Source organism: Rhinopithecus roxellana, chromosome 20 (assembly GCF_007565055.1).
Source record: "Rhinopithecus roxellana isolate Shanxi Qingling chromosome 20, ASM756505v1, whole genome shotgun sequence".
In the NCBI taxonomy this organism is placed as follows: domain Eukaryota; kingdom Metazoa; phylum Chordata; class Mammalia; order Primates; family Cercopithecidae; genus Rhinopithecus; species Rhinopithecus roxellana.
In genome coordinates this window covers 52,979,434-52,991,782 of record NC_044568.1, presented here as the reverse complement: position 1 = coordinate 52,991,782, position 12,349 = coordinate 52,979,434, and the positions used below count along the sequence as shown (strand labels likewise).

Here is a 12,349-nt window from a genome sequence, read left to right as displayed (position 1 = left end):
CAACCTTGGAGGCAGAGGTTCCAGGGAGCCAAGATCGCACCACTGCACTCCAACCTGGGCAAAGGAGTGAGACTCTGTCTCAAAAAACAAAAAACAAAACAAAACAAAAAAACAGAGATTCCAAGTTTGCAGACACAGGGAATGAAGATCTACAGAAGGAAAGACAAAAGGTGAAAGACAAAACTGTTCAGAGAATGAAAAGATAAGCCACAAACTAGAAGAAAATATTTGTAAATCATTTATCTGATAAAGAACTCATACCAAGGATACAGAAAGGACTTTTAAAACTCAACAGTAACAAACACAATTTTTTAAATAAGCAAAAAGATCTGAACAGACACCTTACTAACAAGGTTATACAAGTGGAAAATCAGCACATGAAGATGCCCACCATCATATGTCATTAAGGAATTGCTAATGAAGACAATGAGGCGCCACTACCTGCGTATGAGGATGGCTACAATCAGAACAACTGACCAGGTCAACTGCTGGCAAGGATGCTGAACAACAGGAATTCTCCTTTATTTTCATGTGAACACAAAATGGTACAGCCACTTTGGAAGACAGTTTAGCAGTCTCTTACAAAGTTAAATATACTCTTACCATAAGATCCAGCAATCACGCTCTTAGGCATTTTCCCAACTGATTTGAAAATTTAACATCCACACAAAACCCTGCACAGGATATTCATAGCAGCTTTCTTCATATTCACTAAAAAGTGAAAGCAACCAAGATGTCTTTCGGTAGGTGAATGGATACCTGTGGTACATCCATACAATTCAGCAATAAAAAGAAATTAACTATTAACACACAGTGGCATGGATAAATCTTAAAAGCATATTGTTAACTAGAGGTCAGGAGTTCAAGACCAGCCTGGCCAACATGGTGAAAACTCGTCTCTACTAAAAATACAAAAAATTAGCCAGGCGCGGTGGTGCATGCCTGTAATCCCACCTACTCGGGAGGCTGAGGCAGGAGAATCACTTGAACACAGGAAGTGGAGGTTGTAGTGAGCCAAGATGGCACCACTGCACTCCAGCCTGGGCAACAAGAGTGAAACTCTTCCTCAAAAATAAATAATTAAATAAAGCATATTGTTAAGTAAAAGAAGCCCGTGAAAAGGTTGCACATTGATGACTCCAATTATATGACATTTTGAAGAAGGCAGAGCTAGAGATGACAGTAAATGGATCTGTGGTTGGCACAGGCTGGAGAGTGGGTAAAGCTCAGGGGTTTGCTTTAGGGCAGTGTAACTCTATGACCCTGTGATGGTGGATCCATAACACAATGAACTTGCAATAACTCACAGAACTTTATGACATAGTGAACCTCAATGCATGCAAATTTAAAGGAAATATTCTAGGAGGTCGAGATCTCAGGATGGAATGCAGGCTGTGACAGAAGAACCTAACTATATTCCGAATGTACGAATGTACGAAAAAACCTTACTGCAGAGGGCACAGGGAAGGTGCTGACCTAAGAAACTTGGGTAGTGAGTGGAATCTGTGAGACTAAGGTCTTACACCATATGCAGGAGCCATATGCACCGTATTCTAGTATGGATAAAGCCATACCTCACCGATTCCCATGAGGTATGATGAACAATCCTGAAATTATTATATTAATACTTACATTCTGCAATTTAACAATGAAGTATGCCGTGGCTCATGCCTGTAATTCTGGCACTTTGGGAGGCCGAGGCAGGAGGACTGCCTGATCCCAGGAGTTCGAGACCAGCCTGGGCAACACGGTGAGATCTCGTACCTACAAATAAACAACATAGGCCAGGCACAGCGACTCACGCCTGTAATCCCAGCACTTTGGGAGGCCGAGGTGGGTGGATCACCAGAGGTCAGTAGTTCGAGACCAGCCTGGCCAACATGGTGAAATCCCATCTCTACTAAAAATACAAAAAGTAGCTGGGTGTGGCGGCACACGCCTGTAATCCCAGCTACTCTGGAGGCTGAGGAAGGAGAATCACTTGGACCTGGGAGGCGGAGGTTGCGGTGAGCCGAGATCTTGCCACTGCACTCCAGCCTGGGTGTCTCTGTGTAAAATTAAACATTATGTGTGTGTGTGTGTGTGTGTGTGTGTGTGTGTGTGTGTGTGTGTGTGTGTATAAATAAATTTAAAGCAAAAATGAGCCAGACATGGTGGCATACATCTGGGGTCTCAGCTACTTGGGAGACTTAGGGGAGGGAATCGCTTGGACTCAGGCAGTTAAGGTTGCAGTGAGCCATGATCACACTACTGCACTCCAGCCTGGGCAACAGAGCAAGACCCTGTCTCAAAAAAAAAAAAAAAAATTAAGTAAATGGATGGCAAGAGCCAGGCTTCTCACTGTTGGGGTGGAAGGTTCCAGGTAAGCAAGAGGAGGAAGCTAGAATGACCTACACTTTTGGTTTAAGAAACATACAAGCAGTTACATATGGAAATATCTATAGATACGTATACACACGAGTTAGCATCCACACATATATTTATACTTGCTCTGTCAGCTGAGACGGCCTAGAAGCAACACACCAACAGCCACCAGCACACCTAATTCTCAGATCTTGGTTTGTTGTTGTTTAACATTCAAGATGGGATCTTGCTATGTTGCCCAGGCTGGTCTTGAACTCCTGGGCTCAAGAGATCTTCCCATGTCAGCCAAAGTGCTGGGATTATAGGTGTAAGCCACCACGATCTTGGTTTTTAATACCATTCTCTAATAAATAAAAGGAACCAGGACTGAGGCAAAAATATATATACAAGATGAGCTTGGAGCATCTTGTATTGCCAGACAGTGATGAAGTGTTCACAATACACACACACACAATCATGGGGACAGGTGGACCATGAAAGGGATATAGGAACCAAGTCAAAGAGCTCCCAATGGCCAAAGCTTTTTCCAGGAAAATAAAATAGTATTGCTTTATAACCCGAAGCATCAAGTAAACATGCACGAGTCCAGACGGATATAAAGCAATGGTTGAATAAGCAGAAAATAGACAAACATCTAGCGCTGCGAGTCCAAGGAACGCCCGTGGCTCCTCCTCCTCCAGGACGGAAGACGCCGCTCCCCACCCCTCAAGTATGGCCATTCGCAGGGGCGGTTTCTAACAAGTGGAGTGCAGAAAGGAAGAAAATAACTTTACCGAGGAGAAACTTGGCAAACACCACCTCAGTCAGCCAGGTGTTCAAGGCCATATCCATAGCAATGAGTCGTGTGGACAGAATGCAGCCTCGACAGGTTGTGGCGAGACAGGCCCTCTAACTGTATCACCCAAGTCTAGTCACGAGGAAAATATCAAACAAGTCCCAAGAGAGGGGCATCCTACACAAAATCCCTGACCCGCAGCACTGCTCACAACTGCCAATCACCCGAAGAAGGAAGGCCTGAGAAAGCACCACAGCCAAGAGGGGCCGAAAGAGATGTGCCCACTCATGTCCTGTGTGATCCCGGGTGGGAGCTTGGGACAGAGAAAGGATATTAAGGAAAAGCGGAGGAAATCGGAATCAAGTGTGAATTTTATTGACATGAGAAAAAGCGTGGGTGGAGTGGGGGGATGGTCGATAAAGCAGAAGGATCATTCCTCCCTGGAGGAAGAAAGGAGAACCCCGGGATTAAGAGAAGTGAAAGCAGTTCACACTCAGGAAGACCTGAGTGTCTCAGCAGAGAGGAGGAGCGGGGCTGCGGCGCTGGGAGGGCCTATGGAGACTGCAAAATGGAAATGGGGTGGAGAGGTGGCAGCCACGAGGGGCCTGAACTGTCACCCTGTGGGGCCCAGACAACGCTGACACCTTAAGTGTCTCATAGAGGATGGGAATGGCTGGTCCTTTTATCCAAAAGCCCAGTCCGGCACCGTAAACTTACCCAGGACTGGAGATTAGCCAGGATGATGGGCTAGAAAAGCAGAGTAACGAAGGCAAGACAAAGATGCAAGATGGAGAGGCCAAACTCAGAGTCCAAGGGGCAGGAGGAGAGGCCTGGTAAGCCAAGTGACCGAAACTCAGGGCACTGAGGGCCCGAGGAGCCTGAGAAACAGACTCAGAGGAAGTGAGGGGCAGGACTGAGGCTGGGTCCAGCGGGGAGCTGTAAGATCCAGAGGCAGTGGTTCCTATGGGCCGGGCAAACGGGGCCACACAGAAGCAGGGGTGAAGGTGCCCACACTGCAGGTATGTCACCAGCCCGGATGAGTCAGGGAACCTGAGCCAAGGTGGGGAAGGCTACAGAGGGAGTTCACGTCCTCACTCAACTCGCAAAAGGAGCGCAGCACTCAGCTGACCCGCTGCAGTGAGCCAACAGCGATCGTGCTCCTAAGTGCTCTCGCCATCAGCTGGTAATCATGAAATATTCAGTTTGTCCTTTCAAATCCTACCATAAGAAATCATGCTCTACGAAACCACGATTTTCTACTCAAATTACTGAGTCCAAAGATCAGAATATTAACTTTTAAGGAAAAAAAATCCACACCAGAATATTAACCCAACTAAAGCCAAATCTCAATGATAGGCTGGCACATAAGCCATACGGCGAATAGTGACCTTGCCTGACCTTTCTAGAAGGGCATTTCATGTTAAAATACTTAATCACTCTATAGTAGGACGCAAACACTGCAGATCAAAAACATGGCAACCTGGGGGAACACACACAGCACACGATGGACCATGAACGTGGGAGAGGGAACGCCAGTCTCAGGAGTGAGGGGCCTGGGAGACAACCCTGACTCTCCTTCCCCCTAGCTGCACCCTGTCTCTGACTGGATACTTCTCCTCCACCCATGTAAATGCCGGGAGCACCCAGGCTTAGTCCTCGGTCTTCCCTTCATCTACATCCTCTCCACAAAGGAGTTCATGGGGACCTCAGTTTCATGAAGTTTAAAAAAAAAAAAATCTGGAAAACTCTCAGGCTGACAACGCATCACCAAGTATGTCTATCCAACTGGCCACTCAACAACTCCAGGGGAGGAGGGTCAAAGCAGAACCTTCCCCAGTCAGTCACGACGCCACACTTTCCCATCTCAATAAACGGCACACTGAGGTCAAAAAACAAGGACCCGCCCTTCATGTATCTCATTCCCCACCTCTCCACATCTAGCTGATCAGCAAGTCCTATAGGGTGCACCTCTAAACCTACCCCAAATCCGACCACTTCTCTCACCTCCCCACCCGCCCAGACCAAGGTCTCATGAGCTCTTAACTACGGAGCGCTCAGATCACCTGCTAACCAGTCCTCTCTCTACTCTCACGCCTCTGCTCACCCAACAGTCCAGTCCCCCATGTGGCACCCAGCCTGGTCTTCTACAGATATAAATCAGATCATGTCACTCCCCTGCCTAAGCTCGTGCAATCATTGCCTTTTCAGTGAGAATAAAATCCCCACCACCACCACTCCACCCCACCACCGTGGCCTAGAAAGCCTCACTCCATCTGGAGCCTGCTGGCCTACCTTCCTAGCAGCCTCTCCCTGGCTGCTTTTTCTGTCATCACCTCAATGGAATGTTCCTTGTAGTATCCCCAGCACTCCCGAGCTCACCACGCACTCCACAAACATTTGTTGAGCGAAGAAGTAAGGGAAGGAGGGTGCTTGAGGGAGACAAGAAAAAGTAGAAAGGAAGCCCACAGGCAAATGATAGGGGCATGTGATCAGATATGCCAGGGGAGTGGGCCAGAGGCCCGAAGCAGCCTGGGAGGGAAGGAATAGAAGAGAAATGCACAAGGGTTACAGAGAAAGAGGGAGAAGCGGGTGAAGTCACAACCTCAGGTCCAGAGAACATGCGCACCGGACCTCACCAGAGCATGCAGGCCAGATGAGGCGGTCTCCAAGGAAAGCTTACTCGTACCCCAAAGGTTCCCCTTTCATCCCTGTACGAGAGCCACAACCTAACTTTGACAGTCAAATGGAGCAGCTATTTTTAAAAATCCCAGCATGGTAACTAAACCCTTAAGAAATCCAAATCCAGAAATAAAAAGAACTCTAGAGTTCCAAACCTCATTAAGTGTCCATCCCAGGGAATAGCAGAGCCTGAATCAGGCTGGTATTCCCAACCTCCTTCCCTATCTTCCTAGAGTTTCCCTGTTTAATACAGAATGAGCTTTTATAATGCCAGATTAACCAGAGTTCAAAATACTAAGAAAATATGACATGCTAATAATACACTTAGCTCTCAATTACAAGTTAATGACAACATAAAATATGAGGGTGAGACGAAAGGCTATTTACTGAGCATCTACTGCGTGTCAGGAGATTTACGCACCTGACCGCCGCCCTAAAAGCCAGGCGTATGGTGAGCTCATTTTCAGGATGACAAAATTGAGTCTTACAGGCTAAGTGCCTTGCTCAGATCCACAGCCAGTTAGGGTGGAGTCAGAACTGTTTTGACTCCAAAGCTCATGTTCTTCCATTAAAATACACTGGCTTCCACAGCACTCAGATTTAGAAAGTGCATTCTGTAATGAATAAATTGAATGTGGGAAATATGGAATCTAAGAATTCAAAACATTTCAGTGAACTATAAAAGCTGGTCTCCAATGAGACTGGAAGCCTTCTCTAGCTGACTGCCCCTCCTCGCACGGCGCTGCAAATGAACTGCAGGGTTTCCCGGTGAACCAAAGCACCAGCTTAACAGAGTTAGTGTCTTTTTCCAAATCAGTGACATTCCTCGTGCAACTAGGATTGATTCATCTCCTTTTAGCCTCTGGACACAAAATTCCTCCTCTTCCTCCTCCATTCCTGCATGTATGACGACACTTCCCACTTACAGCTCTGATCCTTCTCTTCTCACCTTTCCCACAACCCAAGTTTAGGCAGCCCTCATCTCTAGCCTGTACCTCTGCAGAACGCTATATTCCAGTGACTCTCCACATGGCTGCAGGAGTCACCGTTCAAAATCACAGCACAGGCCAGGGGTGGCGGCTCACACTTGTAATCCCAGTGCTTTGAGAGGCTAAGGCGGGAGGAACACTCAAGTTAAAAGACCAGCCTGGGCAACACAGCAAGACCCTGTCTCTACAAAAAAAAATTTTTAATTAGCTGGGCGCAGTGGTACACAGTTGTAGACCCAGCTACTCGAGAGGCTGAGGCAGGAGGATTACTTGAGCCCAGGCGCTCAAGGCTGCAGTGAGCTATGACTGCATCACTGTACTCCAGCCTGAGTAACAGAGTGAGACCCTGTCTCAAAAAAATCAAAAACCTAAATAAAAATTCCTTGAAAAGTAAAATTAAATAATTTAAAAATAATATATAGGGCTAGGTGCGGTGGCACCTACCTGTAATCTCGGCACTTTAGGAGGCTGAGGTGGGCAGATCATTTGATCTCAGGAGTTCAAGACTGGCCTGAGCAGCAAGGCGGGATCCCATTTCTATAATTTTTTTTTAAAAAAGGAGCCAGGTGCAGTGGCATGCACCTGTAGCCCCAGCTACTCAGGAGGCTAAGGTGGGAGAATCGCTTCGGCCCAGGAGGTTGAGGCTGCAGTAAGTTGAGATCATGCCACTGCACTCCAGCCTAGGTGATAGAGTAAGACCTTGTCTCAAAAATAGCAATAATAATAAATAAAATAAAACAAAACCACAGCACAGGTCACAAAATCAACCTGTTGTGAAACCTTCTGGCTCTCCCAACCTTTCCAGGCTCAACATTCCCCCACTCTCTTCCATATGGTGCTCCTTTGGATTCCCCTTACCTCGCCTTTCATACCTCTGTGGTTCTGCTCCTGTTTCCTCCAATTAGAATTCTCTTTTTCTCTGCTTTGCCAAATTATTCATTCACCAAACAGTTTTCAAGCACCCACTACCTATAATACACTGTAGAAGAAACACAGCATTTTCAAAACCATAAGATGCTGAACCAAAATCAGGCACTGTTGGGGCCCCATGCAGAGTCTGGGTTTGATTAGAGGATTAATAGGATTCTCCTGAAATGGTTTTCAAGCATGGAATGGAGGCTGGGCGCGGTGGCTCATGCCTGTAGTCCCAGAACTTTGGGAGGCCAAGGCAAGCGGATCACCTGAGGTCCGGAGTTCAAGACCAGCCTGGCCAACACGGTAAAAACTCGTCTCTACAAAAATACAAAAATTAGCTGGGCATGATGGCAGATGCCTGTAATCCCAGCTACTCGGGAGGCTGAGGCAGGAGAATCGCTTGAACCTGGGAGGTAGAGCTTGCAGTAAGCCAAGACCATGCCATCACACTCCAGCCTGGGCAACAGAGCAATACTCCATCTCAAAAAAAAAAAAAAAGAAAAAGAAAGGAATGGAATGGAATGGAATGGAACTCAGTAGCAAACAGGACTAAGATTACCAAGACAAGGATATGTTTGTAAATAGAAGCGAAGAAACCAGCAAATGGAAAAAACAATCAAAAAGGCAAGAGATAGTAAACGATAATTCACAGACCCATAACAAGCAGACCAAAGCAGACACAAGATTTAACATCAGGAAGGAGGGACTGTCTCTTCCTCAGAGGCAAAGCAGAAGAAAATGACTGATGGATAGATACTCAAAGACATTTTAGTTAGAAGGAAACTAAGGTTGAGAGCTCTCCCTGTGGCCTGTGTCTCCTCCATGTTCTAGAAGGGACAGTCATTTGTCAATGGCAAAGCACAGTAGTATAGAGTATTTTCAAGTAGGAAGGGACCAGGAAAGAAGTAGGATATGTAGTCAATGATTTCACCAGGCCAGGCACAGTGGAACATGCCTGGAATCCCAGGCCGAGGCAGGCGGTTGCTTGGGCCCAGAGGTTTCAGACCAGCCTGGGCAACACAGTGAGACCCTATCTCTACAAACAATAGGCCAGGCATGGTGGCGTACACCTGTGGTCCCTGTTAACTGGGAGGCTGGGGCACAAAGAACCACTTGAGCCCAGGAGACCAAGGCTGTAGTGAGCCATGATTGTGCCACTGCACTCCAGCCTGGGCAAAACAGCAAGACCCTGTCTCAAAGCAAACAAACAAAAAACAATTTAACCTTATTTAATCTTACCCAAAAAGAGGTCTGAACTTTGTCCTCAGCTAATAATACCATGTAGGGTGAGGTGGGAGCTGTTTGTCACAGGATATCAGTCTATCTGGGAACTAAGATCAACCATGTGGGCAATCAATCAGTCAATCAATCATGACTGCATAATGGAGCCTCAATAACAACTGACCACTAAGGCTCAGGTGAGCTCCCCAGGCTGGCAATACTCCATGCATACTGTCACACATCAATGCCAAAAAAGTAACGTGTTCTGACTCCATAGGAGAGGACAATCATGCCTTTGGTACTTCCCCATCTGGTACTTCCCTGGACTCCACCCAAGGGTAGTTTTGGGAACCACCACCTACACCCCCTACCAAAAAAAGAGACAACTTGCAGTTGGTATCACAAGTGAGGGCAGTCCTGTGTGGACTGGCACTACTCCCTCTCAACTTTATAGCTAGCTAACTGGCACAGTCCAACTAAACTCTTCTCAGATGTTACAACCGAAAGGTCACACAGCAAGTTGTTAACACTGACCCTGGAGACTAACTTTGGGAAAAAGAACTTCCAGTGAAAATGACAGTTTTGACTTTACGTTCTGCTCTAGGGTTTGAAAAAAAAACGGGTCAGACACAATGGCTCACGCCTGTAATCCCACCATTTTGGGAGGCTGAGGCAGGCGGATCACCAGAGGTCAGGAGTTGGAGACCGGCCTGACCCAACATGGAGAAATCGCATCTCTACTAAAAACACAAAATTAGCCAGGCATGGTGGCGCATGCCTGTAATCCCAGCTACTCAGGAGGCTAAGGCAGGGGATTCGCTTGAACTCACGAGGTGGAGGTTGCAGTGAACCAAGATGGAGCCATTGCACTCCAGCCTGGGCAACAAGAGCGAAACTCCGTTTCAAAAAAAAAAAGTACTTCTTAAGTTAAAATATTATTTTAAAGAAACATACCCCAAAAAGCAGCTTTAGTGAAATTATCTTGCATAGTTGTCCAATCAGGCAAACTACTCAATGTTCATCTCAAACATTAACTTTCTATGTGAACTTATTTCTAGACGCATTTCCTTTGTTAATTTAACAAAGATTGTATTGTTTATATCAACAAAGCATCCAAGCCAGCAGGTAAGTTTCAGTAAGAATGTAAAAGTACGTTCATACTTTAGACATCAAGATTGTTCTTATATAAAGTTCATTTCAGTGCTTTCTTTCTCACTGAAAGGGCCATTCTATTCATGCTAATACTTTTCTGTTCTTGAAGAGGATTTGCTTTTTACAGTTCATTGGTTAGCAGGGCTGTAAAGTTTCAATTCATTAATTTGTCAACTGAGGCAGGCTCTGAGCCAATGGTAGCAGAAGAGTTCCCATTGTTATTTAGTGAATCCTTTAGGAATCACCTTTTCAAATAGTCTTCTTCTCCTTCAACTCTCAAATCAGAAGTCAGTGTGGGCCCCTAACCTTCTATTTTCCAGAATGTTCAAGAACTGCAATTTAGTTAATACTTCTGTTCCATTCCATATTTCAGATATCCCAACAGCCTTTCACTTTAACCAAGTTCTGACTTTTAACAAGCAAATTTAACAAAGTGATTTTTTTTTTTTTTTTTTTTGAGAGGGGGATCTCATTCTGTTGCCCAGGCTGCAGTGCTGTGCCATGATCTCAATCTCAAGTGATCCTCCCACCTCAGCCTCCCAAGCAGCTGAGACCTCAGGCGTGCACCACCATACCCGGCTAATTTTTAAATTTTTTTGGTAGAGACAGGAGTCTCACTATGTTGCCCAGGCTGCTCTCCAATTCCTGGGCTCAAGCGATCCTCCTGCCTCAGCCTCCCAAAGCGCTGGGATTACAGGCATGAGCCACCGCGTGCGTGCCTGCCAGGCCACAAAGTGACTAAAAGATGATTTCAGGTATGTCAACACTGTAAAACATAACAAAAAAGAGATTCTTCATCTGTGAGGTGAAGAGTTCAGAAAGAAATATTAATACACATTGACCTAAATCTCTAAACCGCTTGGGACAGTAACAGTAACACAGATAAATACGTGCGCTTAAGTGCATACACTAAGCAGATTGCAAATGCAACATTGCAGCAGCGATTTGACCAGCATTGTATACAGCCCAGACAGTAAAAGAAGCTACAAGCTTGGCAAGGAGCCGCATCAACACTGCTTCTTACACTCCAATTTAACTGCCACAATAAACTGGTTATTCATAAGCTAATAAAGAGTGTGTCTATCTAACCAAGTGTGACTCAGTTGCAGAAGGAACCACACCAGGAGAGGTGAGCCTTACTGCCCTCAAAGCTGACCTAACTGTCCCAGATGCCCTTTCAGGCAACTAACACCCAAAGGTGACTGACGTGGAGCAGGAGGGAAGATAACTAGGAAGATGGGCAGAGAATAAAAAAGTTTACAACTTAAGAGGAAGAGAAGCCACAACGCGAGGTGCGAGACTGTTCACTGTAATACATGCCTATAAAAAAACTCTTTACAGCTTACACAGGGTTTATGGCTGCTCTGTTGCCACCACCCCGTCATTAGCCACACAGAAAACCAGCGCTCGGAGAGCTGAGTGTCACGCCCAAGGTCAGGCAAAAAGCTGGGGCTGCAATCTGGGCCCTATCCCGAGAGAGTAACCAAGGAATGACAAGAGGGGCACCTGGAAGGGAAGTCAGGTGCGGGAACCGAGGTGCCCCTAGGAACTCCAGAAGGTCGCAGGTGCGCGGCGGGGTGGAGGAGAGAGCGCGGCGGGACCGACGGAAGGATAGAGCAGGCCGAGTGTCGGGAGTGGCCGGGAGACCCGGGAGTGAGCAGCCCGCGGGGCCCAGCCCGCCGCACTCACCCGAGGCCCGGGCGGGGTCGCCCGGTGCTGCGGCTCCTCCCGGCCTGCGGCGGCGGCGGCGGCGACTGCAGCGGCCGAGGCAGGGACGCATCATGCGGCCGCGCTCATGACCGGGCCGGAGCGGGCCCTGCGGCTCGGCTCGGTCCCCTGGGTCCCGCCAGGCAGGTCTGAAGGAGGTTGCCGCCGAGCAGATGCCGGAGCCCGGAGCCTTGGCTGAATAGCGGGGCCGCGCGAGCCCCGGAAGTGAACCCGGCGAGGTCAATGACGCCGCACCTGCGCAGTTCCGGCCGCGCCGCTCCCGCGGAGAGGGGCGCTCAAGGCGGTTTGAGGGGACCCTGAGGCTCTTGCAAACTGACCGTTCGTTGAGAAAAGGCAGCTTTTAGGCACAGCCCTTCTCGCTAAGACAGAGATGCAGCCAAACTGAAGTCCGGAAGAAGAAAGGATAGTGGCTACGGGCTGCCGCAGGGTCCAAGCCACGCTGTTAGGCTGCGGAACCCGCGGCAGTGTCTCAGGGGCAGCTCCAGGTGTGGCCTGTACTAGGTGCGGGGATGTGACCTAAGGAAAT

The 12,349-nt window shown here is 47.5% G+C and overlaps 1 protein-coding gene across 2 annotated transcripts in view; it reads right to left on the bottom strand.

The window, feature by feature from the left end:
* ZDHHC7 (zinc finger DHHC-type containing 7) overlaps positions 1 to 12,044 on the bottom strand; it is a 40,093-nt gene extending 28,049 nt beyond the window's left edge. The window contains exon 1 of one of the 2 annotated variants that reach the window (XM_030925116.1): positions 11,785 to 12,044. The gene's annotated coding sequence lies outside the window, so the exon portion shown is untranslated. Of the gene's footprint in view, positions 1 to 11,601; positions 11,751 to 11,784 lie in introns of those variants that run through there. The other variant, XM_030925117.1, reaches the window with a different exon arrangement.
* Between the last annotated feature and the right edge of the window lie 305 nt (positions 12,045 to 12,349).